Below are 12,676 nucleotides of genomic sequence, written 5' to 3'. Positions count from 1 at the left end.
ACAGGTCTCCATCCCCTTGATACCTTGGGGACTACAAAGAGCCGTTTGTAAAACACTGGGGAGTTTGTGTCTGTTACCTCCTCTATGACCTCTTGGCTGATGAGCTCTTCTACGTCTTTGGCTAAAGCCAAAGCTCTTATTGATTCCGTAGAGTATGCTGTCAAACAGACAGGTGTATTGGACAGTGGTGGATCCAGTAGCTGTGGAGTTTTGCCCCCCACTGGTGGGTGAAGGACCTTTCGATCATTTATCTGTCTTAAAGAGAGGTCACTTGGTAGACTTGGAGGTGGTTCGTAGGTTAGTCTTTGGTCTCTGCTGCCACCTCGACTTACCTCCTCGAAAGGTGTGCTTTTGGAAAGGTGAAGCTTTGGGTCCTGTCGCCTGAGGTTCCCTAGGTCTTCTCACTGATTGAGACAAGATCATTGGTGGACTTGTTCTCAAGGTCTGACAGTACATGCTTGACGGTTTCTTCTGGAAACAGGTGAAGTTTACTCGGGGGAGAACAACAAAGCCGATGTTTGTTTCGTGGTTACTCCTAGAGATGTGAAGGAGCACCGCCGTTCTCTCTTCTTGTACTCCCATAGTGAATAAGGCAGCCAATTACACTGAACCGTGTCTCGCTTTCCTGTCCACACAGGACAACAGATTGACCCAGTCTGCTGAAAAAATCCTTATCCAGAGACTGGCAATCTTCAATTTTCTGGCTAACGTTGTAATTGTCCAATCCAGAAAACTGAAGATTTTTTCACCTTGTATAAGTTCTTCACCAGGTGTCAGTAGTGGAAATGGTGTTGGGAGAGGAAGCATAGGGGGAACTGGTGTTTACCCTCTACTGTCTCCTCGCCTTGAGTTTGAGGTGTTTTGCGTTTATGGGAAGCCTGGGGTTATATGTACCTGGAGTACCCACCAGTTCTTGTATCTGGTTAAGGGTATCATATGGTTTTTAGTGTAGGTGATGGTGTTGTGTTGTGTTATCTGGTCTTTTCACCCAGGGCAAGGGCAAACTATTATTGTTTTTGTCAATCATCGGTGAACTTCCATGATTGCAAAAATCCCACCATTAGTAGGGACGACCCTGGCCTTTACTGCCACGTCTCCTACATGTGATGAGAGCGCCGACCAAAGGCAGTAGTATCTACCTATAGCTGCTCTCTCACAAGATAAGGTACTGCAGACATTATATATAATGTGAGCTCATAACTGTTGTTTTTTGTTCAAAGCTGTCCATATATGTGGAGTCAGCTAGTGTTTTTGTTTGGTAAGTCACTTATGTGAAAATGATATTTTAATTATAAAATAAGGTTTCATGTGAAAATGATATTTTAATTATAAAATAAGGTTTCACATATACTTACCAAACAATTACATAACCAGAGCCCTCCCTCCTCCCCACATATCAACGTTGCGGCTCAACGAATTGAAGTCTAAAGCTCAGCAGTACCAGGTATTCCCGAAAGTGGGCGGGATCTGTATCACCTACACAGACAATGGCAGCGCTGCTAACGCCGCCAGGAATTAAAATTTTCGACTGCCAGGTAAGAAAGCGTACAGCTAGTGTAATTGTTTGTTAAGTATATATGTGAAACCTTATATTATCATTAAAATATCATTTTTTTTAATTATTGAAATAGCTGAAGATTGATGCAAGGAAAATTTGATTGTGTTTGTGGACTGCTCTAAAAGTATTATAAGATTTTTTTTGCACTGTACTAAAGTTACAGAAATTAATAGTTCCTGTATTTTATAAAGTGTTTGGGTATTCTTAGTTGTTGCTGCATTCTGCCATTTTGTCAAAGAAATCCAAAATTCACCGTAAGGGACATGAGTCATTGTACATTAATCTCATTTCAGATAGTGAAAATTTTCAGAAGTTATGACCTGCTGAAGGTGTGTTTTATTATCTAGACAGTTTATGAAATGAATTTTGATATTCAATCGGATGTTGAAAATGATTAGATGAAATCTGTTGTTGAAAGACCTACAGAAATGACAAAAATTATATATTTATCCATGTATGAATTTAGGATCAAGTGTCCAGTACTTGTAAAAAACTCAGATGTGAAAATCCATTAGAATTATATGGTATCTAGTTAGTGCAGCTAGCCATGATATAGCTAGTGAGCTTCCTGTAATAAACTAAGAACTTTTTCAGCAAGACAGTCACTCAATCTCAAACTGAAAGTCAAAAAGAATTAATCAAATACAATATCTCATAAGCTTTGTCATCCTAAAATAGTACATACCTGGTTTCCCCAAAACCAGCTTTTGTGTACGTATTGTTTTTGCAACTGATTGAATGACCTACTAACTTGATCTTATTGATCCTCTATATTTCAAAAGTTGCATAAGCCATTGCCACAAGTCACCTAACATTTATATTGTAAAACTTCAAGGAACTGGATAAAGACTGAATCAATAGATTTTGAACTCACAGTGAAATAAGATTGATGGCCATTGGCTGTGACCTTCATTCCTTACAAAAAGTAATTTGGAACATCCAGATACCCTCTATTTTTAATTTAGTATGGGTGGTTGTATCTATATTTATTTTAAACTATATAAGATCAAGTTAGTAGGTCATAAAATTAGTGTTGCAAAAACAATACATACACAAAATTTGGTTTGGGGAAAACCAGGTATGCACTATTTTAGGAGGAAAAAGCCTACAAGATATTGTATTTAATTTTTTTTTAGGCTTTGAGTTGGAGATTGGGTGATTGAAATTTTTAAAATCAAATTTTATCCTAAGTTTTATATTGTGTTGCCCAGACTAGAGGGTTTCAAGCATTTGTTTGGGGAGGGTTTTTTTAGACTGATTTACAGGAACTCAAAGATAGGATGTACAATTCGACATTTTGGTGAGGGGACTAGGAAGAAACAAAACATTTGAAACTCTATCACTACTAGTAGCTTTTAAAATAGTATTTACAAGGAAGAGATTCTGCTAAAGTAACCATTATTTACATTTGGTGCAAGCAAAGCATTATGTTATAGATAAATTTCTATGTTAAGTCTTTCCCTCTTACAGAGATTAGCTTCAGAGGATTAACCTTAAACTATATCCCTTCTCATTTCTACCCAGGTTCCAGCCCACCACAGTCATATTTTCACTGCTTATGTTTTTATTTGGACTCCTTGCAAGCAAAAATATCTTAATTTTAAATTATTTGTTCCTTGTGTTTTCAGGTGATCTACAACTGGCTAGTTCGTGAAAGAAAGAAGCAGTTGACAGATTTTAAGAAAATACAGTAATCCAAAGAAGTAGTATAGCACATTAACAAAGGTAGGTGTTTTATTAAATTGAAATGAGATGTTTTGGGAAATTTAATTTTTTGGTTGGGATAGAAATAGTTGTTCAGATGGAGCCAAAAATACAGATTAGAGGTTTTGCTTTTATGAAAAGAAATCTTTAAAAAGTTTTGGGTTTGAGGTCTAGGATGTAATGATAATATGTAATGAAATTGAATATTCAGATAGTTAAAGTTAATTTGATGGGTGGAGTGTCATCTCAATAAGGAGAGAGAGGGATGAGGTAAGTAGATGATTTTAGGATTCATAACATTTATATAAAAAACATTGGAATGGAGATTCAAGTTCTCTAAGTCTAGTTTAATTTTTGTGGCATTTTCCTAGTAATTATGGGTCACTTTTAGTGTAATACTTTACTATATAAAAATATTAGAAGGATTGAGCTAATTATGGCATACTGTACTTTTTGAGAATATACAACAAATCATGGTCAGAGACAGGACTGTTGTTTATCAGATTGTCAGAATATTGAAATGGCTCTAAATGTAATAGCTAAGCCCAATTATTTTTTATTGATGAAATTTACACTGGAGTCTAATTTTTTAAATACTTTAATACTTATAGTTGTGAACTAAATAAAATTTTGGCAAGAAGTCTGATTAAATCACACAGACATTTGGTTCTAGTCTACGAAGATCCTCTTAGGATACTTTAGTTTGGGTTATAACTACCGTTGCCCGTTGAAATTATTGGGTCTTAAACTCATGGAATTTGTATCAATTAATGGAATATATTTTGAGCTTTGTGACTATTTAATTAAACACTGATGGCTTGTATAGGACATACAGGCATAAAATATCTTTACATGGTACATATTAGTCTTATGATATTCAGAAGATGAGCCTTATAATACATATGGAAAAACCCCACAGGGCAATGTGCTTTGGGGGATGCCATCAAGGAAACTGCCATGTCATGTTTGGGATCTCCCAAATAAAAAGGAAAAAATTTGAAAATTATAAATTAAAAGAAATAAAAAACAAAATGTTAAAATTCTTGAGTCCAGTCAAATTTTCAAGAACATTTTGATCAATTCTTTCTGTTATGGTGATCGAACACAAATCTGAAAAACAGCTGACAAAGACAAGGAATCGCAGAAGCTCTTTATGAGCTATCAGAAATGCTTGCTTCTGATCCTACAAGGCTACATGAAGCAAAGACTTGTAACAAGAGTTATGATGAACGTCTGGTTATGATGTCTTAGGCAGAGTAAATATTGTCAGTAAAACTATGCAGAACAACTCTGTGAAACTCTTTATTGCAGTTTCATTAACAAATTATGTAGTCTCTGATCACTTAATTATTGTGCAAATGGATATGAAATGGCTCTAGAATCAGCTAAAGAATTAGCTGCTGAATTAGATTTAGAGCCCATTTTTAGAAGTAAAAAAATAAGCAGGAAAAGGAAGCTAGTATTTCTTATGCTGACTTAAAATAACATTTTCTTCTTTTAACAGAAAGATCTTTAAACAAGTGATAACCTGATAACATTAGATAAGCCAAACTCTACTCACTCGTGTATTATTTGCATAAAATAATCTTTATTACAGATGGTACTCTGTTGACAGGGTTGGTAGGACTGTTCATATCTAAACATAATATTTCATAATGATTTGGATAAAATACTTAAAAACCTGCATAAAACAAGGTTTTTCCATGCTGTTCTATTTTTTACTTGTGATAATAGATTCCAATTTTCATAATATAAAAAAATTCTCAAACTAATCATTGTAAGGAAAATAAACAAGAAAAACTGTCCAAACGATATATTTCGTAAAGTAATGCAATATTTAACAGCGTAATTGTACCATGAATACAGTACACTAACTTTGTCAGTATTCATTGACTGTCAAAGTGAATTTGATTATACTAGATTGATTTATAAGTCAGTAAAATTGATTTATAAGTCACTTGCTGGGTTGTAACTGAAATCTGAAGAGCTATAGCCTCTGTTGCTTACACTGTTCTGCAGAGGCCATAGTACAGATATCTAGAAGATCCACTGCACCCTTCGCACTTTCTCTCACTCAACCATCCTCCACTCAGTGTTTGTAACAATGTGTGAGCATTGCCAGTAATGTAGATATACAGTCGTAAAGGTGTCTCTTTCCTAGATACTTCATTAATGAAAGGATTTGAAACCTTGATGCCATGTTTGAACTATTTACTATAGCTTGTATATTGTAATACACTCCATCCTATATTTTCAGTTTTTTTCCATGTGAATATTTTAAGAAAATTATTCTTGTAAGGGTGCCAAAGTTCAGCTTGCCTGGGGCACCAGCTTAGGGCCAGTTCTGGCAAACTGTATCAACATGTTTGTTACATCATCATCATCATCATCTGTTCAGTATCACCTAGTTATCTTGTGAGACTCGAAGTGGCAAAGGATATGTATTAGCATAGCTTTACATATGTATAAGGTGAGTGGTATTTTTAAGATTACTGTGATGCTGTTCATTTAGTATTGTTGATATTTTTTATAAATGCAATAAATTCTATCTTCTTCCCAGCTTAAACCCATTTTTATATGGGGTCGCCGTTTTGAATGAGTCGTCTCCATCGATTTTTGTCCTGTGCATCATTCTTGTTAATACCTTTCCATAACATATCTTCCCCTACACCATCATGCCATTTCTTTCTTGGTCTTCCCTTCTTTCTTCTACCCCGCACTTCCATTTCCATCGTATGTCAGAACATTTCCATCATGTGTCTTCCAACATGATGTTCCTCTCTTTGTAACAGGTACCCATTCCATCGAAATTCTATATGGTATAAAAATTAAACTACAGTACTGTACTTATTGTAATATCATAGTGTCTTAAAGGTATGGTATGAATCTGCTGTATTATTGATACTGTACTGTTCATTAAATGAGGGTATATTGCACTGTATTGTAATTTAATTTGTGTACAGATTATATTTTATATTTTGGTGAGTAATCACATGTTCATCAGTAAAGTTTATAATCAACAATACATTGTAAAGTATTAGAACAAGGTTTGGTAGGTCGAGTTTTGTAAATTTCTTTTCCCTGGGCTTGCACCCCTAACCCCTGCAGGTTTCAAAGGACCACTTTTTTTTCATCTTGATAACTTGTAAGCCAAAATATCTCAGTTTGATGTGATATTAACAATTTCTTTTCAGGAAATCGTTGCATAGATAGGACAAGCGAAATGGACATCTCTCACTTTGGAATTTTACAGTTATATATGTTGTACAAGAATAACTTCGAGACACCAATATTTTTGTTTATCGAAGTTGCTGTTATTACAGATGACAGAAAAATGGTCCTGTGACCATAATTCTTTGAGTCATTGTCTAGATCAGGGGTTCTCAAACTTCTAACTCATTGACATCCCAATGAAGTTTCAAATTTTCTATCGACCCCCTAGCCTAGCATTTAATTACTATTAATAATTCAATGAAAAACAAAAAGAACAATGTCACAATCAATTATAGTAGTATTAGTTTAGTACTTGACATACAGTATGATAAAAATGTAATACACTGTAAGAAAATGTTTAGAAATTTAGATGCACCAGTAACTTGATTCTCAATGCAACATACCATTTTCTTCTTCCACTGTTGACATCATTAATGTGAAGGATGTGCTTGATGGGACTCAACAAGGATACTGATATTAGTTATAGGTTGGTGAGCTTCAGCCGTAGGTTACCTCGTTCTTCCAGGTTCAGTCTACTCTGTTGTTTTTTTAAGACTGCATTTGCATGACTGAAACCAGCTTCAACCATGTAAGAACTTGGGAAAGCAAGTAATAATGGCAGAACCACTGCACAAAGCTAAGGGTATTTAGTAACGTTGTTCTCGTTGATCCAGAATTCATGGAGACCTTTTCTTCTGAACAAGGCACTTGCTCAAGGTCCACAGTCATGTCAATGAATTCCTCTTCCTTATTTGAACATCAAAAGGAGTTAGAATCCTTTGTGGCACTTTAAAGTCTTCAATTAAATTCTCCAAATGAGTCATGTAAATTTCTATGTCCCCATCAGGAATGCTTTCACTTTGTATCTGTTGTAAGTTTGAAAAATGCTGAAAATCTCTACATGACAGTGAAGCTCTAAACAAGTTAGGCTTGCCTTGGAATCCTAGTAAAACTGTCCTGGCCTGAATGATGGTAACATCTTTACCTTGCAGTTGGTTTTATGTCTCATTAAATTTAAAATAGAGGTCTGCTAAATAGAACAGGGAATTTTTGCATTTTTTTAACTCTTCACATAAAGATGAGTCCATGTCTGCCAGGAACTGAACAGTTGAGTCATATAAGTCAAGAAGTCTTTGCAAGCTGTGACCCCTAGAGAGAGACCTTACCTCAGTGTGCAGGAGTAATTGCTTATATATACCATAATTCTTTTCGCACAGCAGTGCAAACAATCATGAGTTAAGTGGATGTGCATTGATTTTGTTAATTGTCCTGATGCACACTTTCAAAGAATCATGCAGTCCATCACTTATTTTCTTGGCTACAAGATGTTGTCTGTGCAGTACAGAGTGTACAGTATGTACATCAGGCACTTTCTCTTTGAGTAGGCTTGCAAATCTTCTGTACCGACCCACCATTGCTGGTGCACCATCAGTAGCCACTGCAGTAATATTGCTAAGAGGTATACATATTGTGCTTTTCAAACTACTGCTGCACATATTATAAAATTCTCACCTTTCGCATCAGCTGTGAGATATTTGGCAAACAAACATTCATCAATAATGTCCTTTTGACTTTGACTGTAATACGTACCTCAAATATGCCATGAGAAGATTGGAGCTGCCAAAAGTTGACTCATCAAGTTGTAGAGATAACTTACTATCCCAAAATTCCAATAACAAAGTTTTTCTGGGCTCAGCCGTGTCGCTCCCGTGAAATATGTCTGCTTTAGCACTATTTCTAGTAGAATATTGCTATAATACCAGAGAACTGCTAAATTGGACATGTCAGAAGCTTCTGACTCGCTCACCTATATAAAAGGTGTCGGTATAAAACTGGGGCGAGTGTTAAACACTACCACAGCAACCCCTCCAATTAGCCTTTTCCTCATCAAAAGACCCTAAATACGGGGAGCCGACCCATAGGTCACACCTAGCTACCCCGTTGAAGGCGTCTGTGACGTCATACTTATCGATAGCCTTATCGTGTTCGTTACGTTCAAATATAGCTATTTGTTCTTTTATTTTTATTCTTGATTACGGATCGTCAATCTACCTCTTCACCCAAGTTAAGTACTGGTTCCGCCCTTTTTCAATATTTAGAGAGTGAATTTGCCTTTCGTTTTGCCTTTATTTAGGATTTTATTAGGCGTCACTTATAAGTAGCGGGCGGGCGGCAAGTCGCCTTTACGGCTTATCCTTGAATTGTACCGATTTAGAGTGGTCTTCCTCTCTGCTTGTAACATGTGATATTTCAGTACATATATTTATTTATTTATTTCTTGGGTGGCAGTTTTTAGTCGATCCTATTTTCGTTTATGTTTTGTTATTTTCATTATTTTCATGTTTTTTCACGGGGTCTTCATTCGAGCACGTTTCTTTATTTCGTGCTTCGCGTTTATCCACCCCCCCCCCCCCCCTGTTATTTTTAAGTTTGGTTTATTTCATTCAAGAATTTTCCCTTTTTTCTTTTAGTCAGCTTGCCGTTTCTTATCATTTTGTCAGTAGGCAAGTAGTTTTTCCCTTTTGCGCCCACCGTTATCGAGTGGCCTTCATTGCGGTTTTATATTTTACGTAAGTTTATTTTCATTTCTCCCGTGTTAAAGCATGATTTTCTTTTAGCTTTAAGTAATTGATTTATTTTCTCTATGTATATGTTGGATGTTAGGTCAGTTAGCCTACATAGGCTATGCCTGCGTTTTCCTCGTGATCTTTTATTTGCGAGGGTACGCTGCTCACGTGATCGTCACCCCATCAGCCCTCCCTCCCCCCCCTCCCCCTCACTTGGGTCTCAGTAGGTTGGGTGCTCCTCTCGCCTCGGTTGTCGCTGACAGCCGTTCCATCAGCAGAGGGGGGGATGTAGAGGGTCCTCCAGGACCTTAGGTTAGTGGGTGTCGCTTCTCAGCCGACCGCCTCCGGAGTTGATGATTGCTTTGCGTATGCAGCCTCGGCTTCCATGGATTTGTTGCGCTCTGCTTCTTTCAGCTCCCGGAGCTTACATCCATCCGCCTAAAACATTCCCTCTCCGCATAAGGCAGATTTAGATTCCGGCTTCTCCGGTAGTCGTTGAGGGCTATGTTTACGGAAGTTACTCTTCCGTAGGCGGAGATATGATATTTGTTATTTTACTTCTTTTCTTTTTTTATTTTTATTTTTATTTTCTTTTCTTTTGCCACGGAACTTGCGGGTTCATGTGGCCGTCCGGGTTACTCGTGTACCCCCCACCCCGGGTCATAAAGCTCCGGGTGGTTTTATTTCTTACACAGTCCCCGGGACTAAAATATATAATATATATATATAATTATATATATATAATATATATATATATATGATATATATTATATATATATATATATTTTCCTTTCTTTTGCCACGGAACTTGCGAGTTCATGTGGCCGTCCCGGGTTACTTCGTGTACCCCCCACTCCGGGTCATACAGCTCCGGGTTGTTTTAATTATTACACAGTCCCCGGGACGTAAATATATGAACTATATATATATACATATATATTTTTATATATATATATTATTTTCAGTCCTGAATGCTCCGGCATATGACATTATTATAATAATAATCCTAATAAGTCTGTGCAATTGTTCTTATATGTTATTGCACTTACAGGCCACTCAGTGTCTGGTTGCCGGTCCACAGGATCCGTGCAACCATGATGTTTGCCGGAACCATGCCCCGTGCGCAGTATTGCTTACCGGTTCCGTAGTCTGGCATCACGAAAACTGCTTTGCCTGCTACGCCTTGTACAACAGGTTACCTGTTCGGTAAGTTACCGCACTGCTTGTTCTATGCATATTGTGATGGAATTATATTACACTACTTTTGTTAGTGTAAAAAAAAAATAAAATAAAAAAAAATAATAAATTAAAAAAAAAAAAAAAAAAAAAAAAATAAATAAATAAATAAATAAATAAATTAAAGAAAATAAATAAAAAAAAAAAATAAAGAAAAAAAAATAAATAAATAATAAATAATAAAAATTTCTTTAATTAAATTACATTAATTAATCAACATAGTAAGGATAATGTTCAAAGATTTTACTCGAAATTGACACATTCCTTGCATTACAGACGGAGCAGTCTGTTAAGCATGCTGCACTCTCCACCCTCAAGATCTGGGTTGGAGGTTTTGGACAGAACGTAGGGAAAGCTAAGCCTTATATTCTACCTCAAGATATGGCAGCCTTCCCAGCCGGGAAAGCTGCCAGATACGTTGACCCAAAAGTCGCAGCACCAATTATCAAATCAATTCAAGATTCAGTTATGGAACAGCAAGAGGCAGAGTTGCTGGACCTTGGTTTGGAAGTAGTCTCACTTGAAGTAGTGAGGATTTGCCCGTTACACTAGATATGGTTACAGGTAACAGTGTTAATGAGGCTAGCCTAGTTGGTCACCGGAGTCTTTCCTCGAGTGACTCTGATTCTTCCTCTCCCTTTACTCCCAATTCCTTCATGGGTTTCACAGGAGGTTTGCCCCCTCCCAGGTCGCATTCCTTCTCTGTGATTCCTAGATTAAAGAGAAAACCTTTGGGTAAAACCTTGCTTAAAAGCCAATCAGACACAAAGCCAAGGCCTGGGCAGGTGCCAGAGGTTCCTACACATATTAAACCTAGGCTGAGATTTTTTTTCTAAGCCTGCAAATCCAAGGCCTTAAGGAGAGAACTCTTCCCATTGCCCCTCAAGTCCCATCCCTTCAACGTCTTGAGATCGGATACCTCATAAGGTACTGTAGGGAGGGCTGGAAGGTTCCCCTTTAGTCGGCAAAGACCTGTTCAACACGAATATTTTAAATCAGGTCAGTGGTCTTGCTAGCTTAGTCAGTTCAGTCGCAGCAAGGTTTGAAAGGGTTGTTTGTGTTTTTAAAAGTTTAGGTGCGCAGGACTCCCTGATTGCAGGTCTCAGACAGGAGTCGGCAGTTCTGGCACCTCCTAGTAACTTGGTGCAAGGTCAGAGCATGCCTGACGGGTCCACGCTCCCTCCATTCCACCCTGGTGATCCCTGGAGGGTAGCGAACTTCGCACCGTTTGTTAGCGGGATGTTGACTGCAGAAGGTTGTGGTACACGTAGACTCGAGGATTTCGAGTTCTTCCCCGAAAGGTTATGGCCACCATTTATAGGTTATGTTAGGCTTATGGAGGCAGCTTCGATTAGGAAGGACAAGGTCTCCAAGGGGACTGTTATCCTTTCTAGCAATCAGGCTCATCAAGTATGGATATGGAGCCTAGAAGTGGATCTGCTCAAATACTAAGGTAACAGCATTTAAAAGCCCTTTCACGATGTTTACGTCTGATGACGGGAACTCCTTACCTTTTACATAAAAGGTAACAGGACTTACCCTTCAGGCAGTGACTTGGGAAGAGCCCCAGCTTAGCGAGACAGATCCCACATCATTGCTACTCCCAGGTAGGGAGAATTTGTGGGAAGTTTGCCGGCTACATTCTCGGTAGGCAAGCTTAAGCCAAACTGTGCAATCAACTTGTTTAGTGAGCGCCTCTGTCAGACGCACTGATCCAAGCCGAATTTGATGCTAGGACATGTCTTGCAAGGTCTCTTAACTCTCTAGTGATGACGGAGACGGCGGCTCTGGAGTACGCTCATGAACCGCTGTTTAAGGTCATTGCGGAGTAGTTACTTTTAAGCATGCAATGTGACTCGTACGGCTTTCCGGTTACTAAGAGAAATGGCAGGAAGCATGTTCTATCCGAGGCTACGATCAAGCACGAACCCAACAAGCTTCTGGCTTCCTCAATCTGGGGTGCAGATCTCTTCCCAGCTTCGGCAGTAAACGAGGTTCAGAATGAGGCATCATGTTTTAATCAAAGCATCAGATTGCGTTGGGGCATTCCTTTCAAAAGGAAATTAGAGTCTTCTTCCTCCAGTTTTAGGGCTAGGAAGGGTCAAAGAAGGTACCAACCTTTCCAAGTTCCGCAACAGCATCCTGTGCTACAAGCTGTTCTAATTCAGCAATTTCCCCAACCTTCATCTTCTAAGGCTCAGCCTCGGCAACAGCATCAATTTGTCTCCTTTCGCCGTCGGCTAGCCAACAGGTTCCCCCACTGTATTCAGTGTCGCCTGCTTTTAAACCGGTCTATGAGAATCGGGTATTTCAGCCTTTTACCAAGGTTGCTAGGGGTTGCAGGGCTAGAGGCCCCTTTCGTCAGCGTGGAGGAACAGAAGCCCAAGAGCGAGCTAGA

The 12,676-nt window shown here is 38.2% G+C and overlaps 1 long non-coding RNA gene across 1 annotated transcript in view; it reads left to right on the top strand.

The window, feature by feature from the left end:
• The window catches only part of LOC135195997 (uncharacterized), a 56,997-nt gene extending 49,659 nt beyond the window's left edge, over window positions 1-7,338 (top strand). The window contains exons 2-3 of the long non-coding RNA XR_010310258.1: window positions 3,187-3,283; window positions 6,457-7,338. This is a non-coding gene — a long non-coding RNA (uncharacterized LOC135195997). The remainder of the gene's footprint in view (window positions 1-3,186; window positions 3,284-6,456) is intronic.
• Window positions 7,339-12,676: the final 5,338 nt, after the last annotated feature.

Source organism: Macrobrachium nipponense, chromosome 17 (genome assembly GCF_015104395.2).
Source record: "Macrobrachium nipponense isolate FS-2020 chromosome 17, ASM1510439v2, whole genome shotgun sequence".
Lineage (NCBI taxonomy): Eukaryota > Metazoa > Arthropoda > Malacostraca > Decapoda > Palaemonidae > Macrobrachium > Macrobrachium nipponense.
The sequence above is the reverse complement of the archived record's forward strand: the minus strand, read 5'-3'. Positions and strand labels throughout refer to the sequence as shown.